The sequence below is a fragment of the Haliotis cracherodii genome, unplaced genomic scaffold (genome assembly GCF_022045235.1).
Source record: "Haliotis cracherodii isolate W230 unplaced genomic scaffold, xgHalCrac1.p SCAF_1, whole genome shotgun sequence".
NCBI classification, from domain to species: Eukaryota; Metazoa; Mollusca; class Gastropoda; order Lepetellida; family Haliotidae; genus Haliotis; species Haliotis cracherodii.
In genome coordinates, this window is record NW_027266264.1 from 84,472,420 (window position 1) to 84,484,761 (window position 12,342).

General features: G+C 42.3%; 1 pseudogene; it reads right to left on the reverse strand.

Moving 5' to 3' along the window:
* Window positions 1-2,706: 2,706 nt before the first annotated feature.
* LOC139469939 (uncharacterized) lies at window positions 2,707-12,342 on the reverse strand (annotated as a pseudogene).

Below are 12,342 nucleotides of genomic sequence, written 5' to 3' on the forward strand. Positions count from 1 at the left end.
CAACTCTTCCTGTCTCAGAGCGACTTGTAGGTAAAAGATCAGTTTCTCTTTTTTTTGCATATTTCACATCGAATTTTTTTGTAATGGCATTCGATCATAATAAGTGGTAGAAGGTTATCTAACGTCAGTAGGTATCAGTGGTAGATGTTGTAGTTACGATAATCACAGCACAGGACAGGTGAGATGAAACGGGGTTTAAAGTGTCCAAAATTAGTGCATGTATAAAAAAAACTATCTGTAATATACGGAAGCGTAGTGGTGCCACGGTGAATTTTTTTGTCTAAGTATCTCCTACGTATGACTTAATATCTCGTACGTAGGACTTAGTATCTCCTACGTAGGACTTACTATCTCCTACGGAGGACTCAGTATCTCCTACGTAGGACTTAATATCTCGTACGTAGGACTCAGTATCTCCTACGTAGGACTTAGTATCTCCTACGTAGGACTTAGTATCTTCTACGTAGGACTTAGTATCTCCTACGTAGGACTTAGTATGGCCTAGAATTACTATCTCCAACGAAGGACTTACTATCTCCTACGTAGGACTTAAATTTTACCCTGTCCCTACTACTCTTCCGTAGTAATAAGAGCAACCCCACTTTATTTTTTTCTTTTGTTTCCGTTTATTCGACGCCATGAGTAATAAAGGTGCGTATACAACATTCTTGCAAGACACAGACTGTCAGTCAGTCTATATATCTATATGTAGAGTCTGTTTTATGGCAGTGTATTTTATTGTTTAACAGTTATTGGAGCTGTGTTGCATTGTTTCTGGTGGGAGTCGGTAGACGCTCATTGCATTGAATTTGGACAGTGATCAGTCGTTAGGAAGTCACAGCGATAGCCCGTTCGTGGAGGTCTCTATACTATCACTGCCACCTGTCAAAACTCCCCACTGTGATAGGTTGCTTGGAGTTAAACTGGCAACCGACTGACCGTTATGTTTACAAACAAGTGAGGACTACCATGACGCCGAATACTCTTACCCCTGGCTAATTCTTTTCTTTGTTTGTCAGTTTGAATTTCCGTTTCATTACAACTATCATGTAATTGGTATAGTAAGAATGTAAGGAAGACGTCGGTTGATTTTCCGTTCGTCTGATTATACAAACAAAAAAGTAAATTCATCTGGGATATATGGTCAGTCGTAATCATTTTCAAAATTAACTGTGATGGCATTCACAAGGACATAGACAAAAATATAAACGTCACTACATTTGGGGCTGGAGGGCAAATTTCAAGATACTTGTAATGGCCGCGCCCACACTGTAGGCAGCGATGCCAGCATATTATATACTGTCATTTAATATTGTACTACAGCTTTATTGTGTACTGCTTTGTAATTGCTGTGCAGTAACTTGTAAACTTAGTGAATTTTGTAATACATTTGTTGACTGTAAACAGCTTGTTGGTTGTTTGTTGGTTTCACACATATTGTTAACATATTGTTTCAATTTAGGAATCGACACGTAACAATACGAATCAGAATAATTTGATCCGGCTTCCTCTCTCAACCCTTCGCTGTATGAGTGAGTGAGGAGGGAGGACCAAAAGTTTATCCCCTGCCTACCAAACCGCCCCTAAAATTTACGAACTGAAACAAAACGAAGTATATATGAATCTGGAATTCTATATTTCCAGGCCACAGTTCCTGGCATTACATCAAACGAAACGTTAATACAAACCGTGATTTATTCACTGGATGCAGGTGGTGGTCTTTGAAGGATACACACCTCACAGACCTACCTTATTCATTTGAGTGTTAATGACCTCCTTTTTGTCAAAGTATAATACCTTTTCTTTCATTTTCTTCATCAGCCAAGAAGAGTGACAATACTTGATATTACTTGATTATATCTATACTTATGCGACCTGTGAAGCCACATGTAGTCACATGCATGGAATGTTTCGTACATGCGCAAGTAAAGTAGTGGTAATTTTTTAGTTTTTAGTTTATCCATACATTTCGAAAACAAAGCTGCACTTTTCTAGGCGCCAAGGTAAAGTATGAGCTTACATAGCTGCGGGAGATCTAGCAATGCCTACAGGTTTTCAAAAGTCAATGCATTGGAGCAATTCATCATCAAGAGAAAGTAAGGACGTTTTAAATGGTTTTGTCAGGGATTTGAAAGTTCATCAGTGTACATAAGTAGTTACCAGCATGAGCAACGATGAAACAATCAGCCAGGTCACAGTGCGATATCTGGTCCTCACTTGTTGGCACAAACGTCAGTTTTAAAGGAAGAGTTATAAATTACAGTCGAATCATGTTGTCACAAACTCCTGGAGGACTAGAGAACCGGTTCGAGTGGGTGAGTGAGTATGGTTTTACGCCGCTTTTAGCATTATGCCAGCAATATCACGGCGGGGGACACCAGAAATGGGCTTCACACATTGTACCACAGTCGGGAATCGAAACCGGGTCTTCTGCGTGACGAGCCAACGCTTTAACCACTAGACTACCCGACCGCCCCAGAACCAGTTCTATTTAACCGGGGTTCGACTCATCCGACTCGACCATTTAATACTTTACCTAACCGGGACCGACACAACCGGGAATTCGACACTTCCGAGTTCGAGACAACGGGGTTCAGGTGTACTTGAAACTTTCATTGTCAATTGAGAAGCACTTTCTGCTACTACAGTCTTATCACAGAATGACTACGTTGTTTGTTACACCGACATTCCAATATTGTAAACACGATCATCGTCAACGCAGCTGCTCCAACGGCAATGCTCCCGTTGACATAGAACGGGACTTCATACGATCCGCTGTTATCAAACATCAAACCTGAAACAGAATATTGACCTTGCAAAACAGTTATGCACAAAAATAGAAATAAAAGAGTCAAAACCCTTTCCGTAATCATAAGAAATCTCATTTGCACGATTCCGCCTTCATCATAAGCATGGTGTCCGCGACTATCCTGCTCCACCCACCACAAACACACGTGCATATTCCTACTTACAGAAGTCACAGTAGACTAACATGTAGTCTCTGAAATGAACATATTTTACCGTAAAAACAGTTGTTAAATTATATAATAAGAAGGAGCCTAGGGATTTTCTTCATTTTCAGATACTGCAGTAATCTGGACTTGCCAAACATTACAGACTTTTCATGTGCTAATACTAAACATTAATGGCAGCAAGAGATTTATTGTGTACTGCCTTTGTAATTGCTGTGCAGTAACTTGTAAACTTACTGAATTTTGTAATACATTTGTTGATTGTAAACAGCTTGTTGTTTGTTTGTTGGTTTCACACATATTGTTAACATGTGCTAATACTAAACATTAATGGCAGCAAGAGATAGACTGATAATTACATGCTCTGTTCTAGCTGGTGAATTCAGCAGATTTGTACAGACCCTGATACTGCAGTAATCTAGACTTGCCAAACATTATAGACTTGCATGGGCTGTATGGCAGACTAGAGTCACAGATGGACCTGCTGTCAAGGGCAAGACAATGACATGTGCAGAGTTGCGCCCCTTATCCATGCCAGGGTCCAGTGATTGTCAATTCCAACAGATGATGTTACTTGGTCTGTCCATACGGTACCCGTGATCGCGAGTTTCATGAAAGCCGGCGAATGTTCTCGACTTGTGTCACCCGGATTTTCTTTCCACGTTTTAGTACATCCCGGGAAACTGAAAAATTGCTCCCCCTGAAACTACTCACCTGAATGTACACGGTATTGTTCCTACATCTGATACACACATAAGAACCAGCGTTGTGAATGCTAGATGTAATTAGGTCCCGGGACGGGTTCTACAAATCTATCTGAACCTAAAAACGATCCCATATCACACTGACTTAGGACAGCCGCAGCTCTTAGGTCCCATTTTGGAATGGGGCTTTTGTGTCAATTTGTACCAATTTGATTAATCTTTCACGAATACTGCCAGAAAAACAAAAAATCAAAACAACTACCTTATAATGCACGAATAACTCCAATATTGCTATTATATATTGCAAGTAACCTACCCATAACTGTCCCGAAAATTGGAGTGACAGCACCATTCATCATCCCACAGAGGCCGAGACCGATAGGTAGCATCTCCAGCGCAAGAACCTCCACTGACACGACAGGAAGCATGGCTTGCATCCCTCCCATACCAGCACCAACTGTCGATGTCAACACTGCTAACGGCACCCAGTCGGAAGAGGCTCCAAGAAACATCAATGAAACTCCTGTAAATATCATTTGATAACAGTAAGCATTTGTTATGAGGAAAAACAGGAATGTGTCATAAGTAATCAATTGAATATATAATGACCTTACAAAAGTGACACATTCCACAATACATGAGGAATTCTAGACCTACTGGGTTCACGGGTTGCCTAGTGCTCTAAGGAACCTTAATTCAGTATAGGGATCGACCGGTCATTGGTGGGAACACCACAGACTATGACCTTTGGTAAGGCATGATAACCATGCACAAAATGGTCTACGATCTACGACCCGTGAAGATCCGGGGTAGAATAGGTCTTCAGCAACCCATGCTTGCCATAATAGGCGACTTTGCTTGTCATAAGAGGCGACTAACGGGATCGGGTGGTCAGGCTCCTTGACTAGGTTGAAGCAGGTCATCGTATCCCAAATGCGTTGATCGATGCTCATGATGTGAATCACTGGATTATGTGGTCCAGACTAGATTATTTACAGACCGCCGTCATATAGCAGGAATATTGCTGAGTTCGGCGTTAAACGAACAAACAAGCAAACAAACAAACGTGTGCATTTCGTCTTACGTCAAACTAAATCTCTATATACTGAACCGCAAAAGAAACGTCACCATGGATAGATATATGAGAAACCTTATTTGTCTTAACACTGTAAACATACTTTGAGACATATTAAAAAGATAAAACTTGGCAAAACTGATCATCAAGGTTGAAATTAAAGAGTCAAATGTTCTCTGAGAAAATGGCATCACAAGTCAGTATCTCGTGTGTCCGCCATGTGCTTTGATGACTGCCGTGCAACGTCGATACATGGAAGGGATGAGGCGGTTGATGAAGGCCATCGGCACTTGAACCCACATTCTGAGGAACGCCTGACGCAGTTCTGCTGCAGTTGTCGGCCTTGGTCGGACGTCATTCAACCGTTTTTGAATCTCGTCCCACAGGTGCTCAATGGGATTTAAATCGGGACTGCAGGCAGGCCACTGCATGGTTCTGATGCCATTCTGCTATAGGAAGTCTTTTGTTGCTCTCGCAGTTTGGGTACGGGCGTTATCATACTGAAACTCGTGGTTGCGGCGACGTGCCAAATGAATTATGGTGTGTGGTCTCAAGACTTGATCAATGTACCGAGCTGCTGTGACACCATTGCCTCTCCCTGGACCGATGTTCTGGAAGACCACAGGGCCGACCCTCTGTGCAAGACCAATTCCACCCCACATCATGATGCTCGGATCACCCACGAGTCTCTCTCAACATCACAAGCATCCGAATAACGTTCCCTACGGCGTCGCCAGACTCACTCTCTCTGCATCTACTGTTGAGGTACAGTAACGGCTCTCGTCTGAGAAGAGGGCTCTTCTCCACTGCTGGTGGCGGCAATGCTGGTGTTGTGTTGCCCACTGAAGACGGTCCCGGCGATGACGTGGTGTCAGAATGGGTCCTCGGTGTGGCCTGTGACAGTGGAGGTGTCTGCTCGTCAATCGTCGACGCACGGTATCGCTGGTGTGTCCCCATGGTCTGTCGAGCAGTTTCCGCAGGAGTAGCAAAGCGATCTTAAAGATGCTGTCGCACAATCTGACGATCCTGACGTCGGGTTGTGACCCTTGGTCTTCCACTACGTGGTCGGTCATCTATAGTGTTGGTGGTCTGGTACCGTTGCTGGAACCTGTATATGGTCCTTACGTGGACTTGAAATGCATTGGCTACTTACCGGGCGGTTTGTCCAGCTTGCAATCGTCCAAGGGCTTGGTGTCGCTGATTTCTTGTCAATCTTAGCATGTGGTAGCAATTCAATAACGAATGAATGTTATCCGATCTGTGTAGATTTTTATAGGGCAAGAAATGGGGGAACGCATGTGCATTTCCATTTGCACGGAACTCAAGTACATCAGGTAACCATGGCCTTTGCCGTTATGCGTTTCGGCGATCGGTTTTATTGTCATCTGCTTTTTTTTTATCATCAAATTTCATTTTTCCGGACAAGGTTATGTTAATTTTCTAAAAAACTTTGACCAAAATTACCCAGGTATTTAAATGACAACTTTTCATGCAATGTTACTTAGGGTGACGTTTCTTTTGTTGTTCAGTATATTATTGAATTCTTGTTCCAAGATAAGTTAAACCTTTCGAAACCTACCAAGAAGAGCCGCGGCCATTGTGAATATGACGATACTGTGGAGTCCAGATATCGTCTTCAGAATGCCACTTAACAGTCGAGACATTGTGTTGACGGAGTTGAAGTAAAGAATGAGTGCAAGTCCTCTTTCCTCCGAGAATCCTCTACTTTTAGCGAAATCTGCTAAAATACCACTGATGTTGTTTACTGTTCCAAAGGATAAACAGGATGTTATAACGAAGGATATGAAAACAGGCTTCAAGAGTTGCTTCCACTTGGATTTGGAGTCCTTTCCTGTAGTGTCATCGTTAGGCTGCTGCCTTCTGAAGAATTGGAGATTCCCAACACTGGATGTTGTGACTGATGCTGAAACGATGATTTGAAGATAAAAGCAACTGATCAACAGAAGCGTTCCTCGCCATCCACACACACTGTTGAGTGCAGTGAGTATGTATGAGAATAGAATAGTTCCGATTCCACCACTAAACATAATTCCTGCCAGTGCAAGACTTCGACGTCTGCGACTGTTGAATGTATCTGCAACCAGTGTTGTAGTGGACATGAATATGAAGCTGTTTCCAATTCCTGAAACACATGAGGTTGCTGTAAACTAGGAGATGTACTTCAGGCAACAATACGTTGATTATTTGTCCGTAGGATAATTTATTGATCTTATCAAGAAAAGATGACAACAATAGCTACAATGCCTAAAATACTCTATCAATCCTATCTGCAGTGGAGCCACCCAACAAGTCCGCAACATCCTGGACGAGTAATTTGGTAGCGCTTCGGTAATATACAAAGCGACATTACTCCACTATCCCGACACATTCAGCCGTAAATGTGATTGACATGGCTTTTTCTATTTATTCGTTTACGCATGCAGTTTGTTGTTTAACGTCGCTCTCAGCAATATGCCAGTTATATGATGGCGGGCTGAAAATAACCAGGTCTGAACCAGACAATCAAGTGAATGACATCACGAGAATCGTACTATGCATTTGGAATAGGATGACTTCCGACAAGCATGGATTGATGGGGACCTATTTTAACCCGGCATCTTCAAGGGGCTGATTGACATGTAGAGTACAAATGCCAAGATCGAACATGCAAACAGTTCGATAAGCGAATCCCCCCTCCCCCCTCTTGTGGTCAGGCTCCGTGACATGTTTGGTAACGTTCGTTGCTAACAATATCGACCACTGGATTTTGTCTGGTCCTTTATTCCATTATTTACCGCCCCTCGTCAGATAAGCTGGATTATTGCTAAATGAGGCGTCAAACAAGAAACAAGCAAAAAAAAATACATATTGCGTCCTTCATGTCCAATATGTTAGGAAATACATTGAAAGATAGGTAGTTAATGCTGAATAACCTCTTGGAAACATAGTACCCATACGATATCACAACATATCAACCATAAACATGTCACGAGGATAGCACAGTGACTCACCATTTAACACCCCAACAGTAACTATCAGATGCACAACCGACTGAGCAAACCAGCTTGTGAATAACCCTAATGAGCTGACTAATCCTCCCGCAGTCAGCACTGTCTTCATTCCACTTCTCTTGATGAACAGCCCACTCAGCAAACCTGAGAAAATGAACAAATCGTTAACTCGAAGTCCTGTATATCTCGACTTCTCCTTTCTTAACTTTGTTATCTCGAAGTCCTGTATATCTCGACTTCTCCTTTCTTAACTTTGTTAACTCAAAGTCCTGCATTTCTCGACTTATCCGTTGTTTGTTAACATCGTTACCCCGAAGTAACGACGTTAACACACAACGGATAAGTCGAGAAATGCAGGACTTCAAGTAAACAAAGTTACGGACAAATCGAGATATACAGGGCGTCGAGTTAACGATGTTAGCAAAAAACAGATATATCCATTTATCCGTTGTATGTTAACTTTGTGTACTTGAAGTGTTGTATATCTCTATTTATCCGTTGTGTGTTAACTTTGGTTACTCGAAGTTTTGTATATCTCGACGTATCCGTTTTTTGTTAACATCGTTAACTCGAAATCCTGTACATCTTGACTTATCCGGGTTTTCTTGTTAGCATCGTTAACTCGAAGTCCTGTATATCTTGACTTATCCGGGTTTTTTTGTTAGCATCGTTAACTCGAAGTCCTGTATATCTTGACTTATCCGTTGTTTGTTAACATCGAAAGCCTATCTATGGATGTTATGTTGAGGATCGTCTTAGCGCTGTGTCACGATATGGCTGAAATATTGCCGATGTGACGTAAAGCTTTAACTCACTCACTCTTAGCGCTGTGGCGGCATGTGATTCTGTGCACAGGGCACAGGGCACAGGGCACAGGGCAGAAATAAAGTTAAGTTATTGTTATTATTTACAGATAAAACTAAAAAAGGCAGCAAAGAGGATTTGGGTGATCCTGGCACAGTCAGGATGGCTAGGCTCATCATCAGCTCAGGGCCCTTCCCCATCTACACTCAGGCCAGACAGCGAATGGGACTTCTCTCAGGAAGCGCTGCCCGTCAAACGAACCCAGAACCTCTCGGGGAATGTGAAGATTCCCTAACACTGCAGCCTTCTGCATTATCCATATTGTCAGAAGGGCTGTATTGCTGGTAGCAAACCCGGGTACTCTCCCAATGTCGGTCAACAAATTGGGAGGTACCAAACCTAAGGCACCGAGAACAATGGGGAGTCGGACAACTTGGTACTTGGGATGCATTGACATTTCGCAAGCGATTTCCGCATATTTGCCATGTTTATCCTGAATCTTGTCAATCACATTAGTGTCAAATGGGACAGAAAATTCAAAGATATAAATGATACCATTGCATTTTCAAAAAGGACAAGACCAGGTTTGTCGACCTGGATATGCCTGAGGCTGTAAACGAGCCTATTCAAAACAATTTTGAATTGATAATTTTCCATGACGCCCTCTACATATTCCGGGGAGTACCATGGATGGACCTCTGTGTCAAAACCACGCGAATGGCGCGGACGGTAATAAAATCATCGAGCCACTCCATCATGTGGCTTAAAATACTGTGTTTGTTCCAAAGCTGGGCATCCACTGACAATGTGTTGGACAGTCTCATTAAATTCATTGCACCTTTCAAAAATCACACATTGACGGTTTCGGGTGGTAAGTGACTGGTCCTGAGCAGCAAAAAGAAAGCCAACTGTTTTACTTTTCAGGCCAGCCGACTTCATCCAAACGAAAGAGTCTGCAGGGTTGATGCTCTTCCCTACACATTAACTCGATGCATTATTATCATAAGCATTATCATTATCATGACCCTGGACCAAAAAGTGATAACGTTTTAAACAAAACTTATATTCTCAAAGAAAAAAGTTAAGCACACCCTAATTTATTTCATTATTGTTTGGTCCCAATATTTGTAACAGTCATGAAAGATATAATTACGGGAAGAACTGTTTTCTCGAGATGATGCAATCAGTCATGCGTGACGAAAGCTCACGTGCCACGCATGGTATGCCCGTGCAGCATGCTTCCCTCGAGTATCTATAAAAGCAGTATATCCAAAACTTAAAAGTGCTCTCTTAAGCTCGGTTTTAAACACTTATACCATGACAGTGTGTGGCCATGGCACGAAGGCGTCACAAGATGGCAAATAATCGGCATGCATAACGCAGGAATGTCTTGTTATGATATTGGTCGGAATTTGGGGTATGATCACACTGTCGTAAGCCGTTTAGTTGAGAAACATGCTCAAACTGGTGAAGTGCAGGACCGTCCCAGATCCAGAAGTCCTCCTGTGACGACACATCACGAAGACGGGACCTTAGTTGTCTTATACGCAGAGAACCCTTTTTAACAAGTACTCGTCTGAAACAGCTGTGGTTGCCCAATCGTCGCTTCAGCACCAGAACCGTCAGGAACCGGCTGAAACCAGCAGGACTGAGGGCTAGACGAGTCATAAAGCGTCCCTTGTTGAGAGATCACCATAAAGCTGCTCGTTTAGCATGGTGTATTGCGCGACAGAACTGGAATCAGAGAACTTGGAGACGGATCCATTGGTCAGACGAAATTCGCTTCCTGCTCAACGTCACAGATGGAAGAACGAGAGTTTGGAGGCACCGGAACACGGCCTACACCCCTAGGAACAATAAACCGACTGTTGCATACGCCGGGGGCTCGGTAATGGTTTGGGGGTATATCTGTCATGATTGCAGGTTGGATTTGGTCACCATAAGGGGCAACTTAACAGGGATTCAGTATATCCGGGACGTTTTGAGGCCAGTTGTCGTTTCTCATTTTGACAACCACCCTCTTGCCACTCGACCTCAGCACATGTATGACAATGCCAGGCCTCATCGTTCGCATGGAGTCGTGGATTACATGAAGGCCAATGCAATAACGACTCTACCCTGGCCAGCAATGAGCCCAAATTTGATGTCTCACGTGTCATGTCAAGTAGAGACTTTAAAGAACATTTTCACATGAAACATCAAACGTAATTCGTTTACTTAAACCTGCAGCTCCATACTTTTTGGGGTATTGTCTGAGGTCAAAAACAATACCTGTTTTACCATGATGTTTTTGTCAGTAAATTTCTACCACTACGCAGCAATATCTTCTTTATTTGTTGTCAAATGTTTGTGCTATCCGATGACATTGGTATCGCCCAGTTCCTGTGGTCAGTCATCTCATGCCATGATTTTTGCCATTTGTCATGGTTCAGAAATAGAAAATTTTCTTTGTGTATAGTTAAAGGTTTTCATTGTTTTTTCCCCAAAATAAATTCGAATGTCATTCTAAAAGAATAATAAGAAGGACCTTGGAATGTGACCAGACTAGATACATGTTATTCGTTTCTGCTTCTATTATATCAAAAATATTTACCAACGCCAAACGTGCATCCTACGCAAAACGCTGGCACCAGAGATGTCTCTCTTCTCGACGAATTAAATGTATCCAGTATCTCTGTGTAGAGGGCGCCAATAGCGAACGGAAATCCAAGTACCACAAATGTGTTGTAGGAGGCACCTATAAACACAACAAGCTTCTTGCTGTTGCTGCTGCTGCTGCTTTCATACTTCATGGCTGAGGGCGGGGTCTTTCTGAAACCAATATCACTGAAAGTGACATTTGCAATACTTTTTTATTGCGGTGATTATACGTTTGTGGTACAGATAAATGATACTTTCAGTGAACATATATTTGACACATGCACCAATAATTCAATCTCTTATTGCCGAATTTTACAAAATATGTTTGATCTAATTAAAATCAGATATTGTACTTCAATAAATATCTGCACGACGATATGATAACCCAGTTTAGCCAATGAGCGTTGAGGCTTCATAATTTTCGAAAAGAGCAAGCAAAGCATTCAGAGAAGCGTATCTGATTTCTTTGTATCGAAAACGAGGAGTTCTGTATAGGATTGAGTTGGTGAGTTCGGGTTGACGTCGCTTTTAACAGCATTTCAGTTATCGCTGTGGGAGGAAAGCACAAAGGATGCAGGTCTGACGTTTACTACTTTAGCGAAGTACAGGAGCACGGAATGGTGCCGACAAACCTAGAATCATAATCAGGGCAACGCGGGATTCGAACCCACAATCATTTGTTTCTGGCGTGCCCAAGGGACGCAACAATACACCGCGAATTACTCTGAATAGGTTATTATAATAACCTTATCATATGCATTCGAGAAGTAAAGTTGACCTTTATCTGCCAACATGGTTGTCTCAAGATATGAAATTAACTTTCTGTAATCAGAGTAAGCACATGTAATTGCTTCATTGCTTTCCGTTGATTTTAATTAATTATTAATAAAGATTCTTATCAGGTGGTGAAGTGAAAGTGGGTATAACATGGCGATCAAATGATTTCACTTGTATTGCAACGGGTATGAACGATAAGAATACAAACCTTGTTTCATTCAAGTGCTGGGTGGTGGTGCTCAGCAGATCCATGATGCTGCTAAGCGGTTATCCGCAGTGTTAACGTCGCCTTCCTTTGTCACTGTTTCACAACCCTCTTCTTCACTCTTAGCATATTCTTTGTCAATCTCCAAATCCAT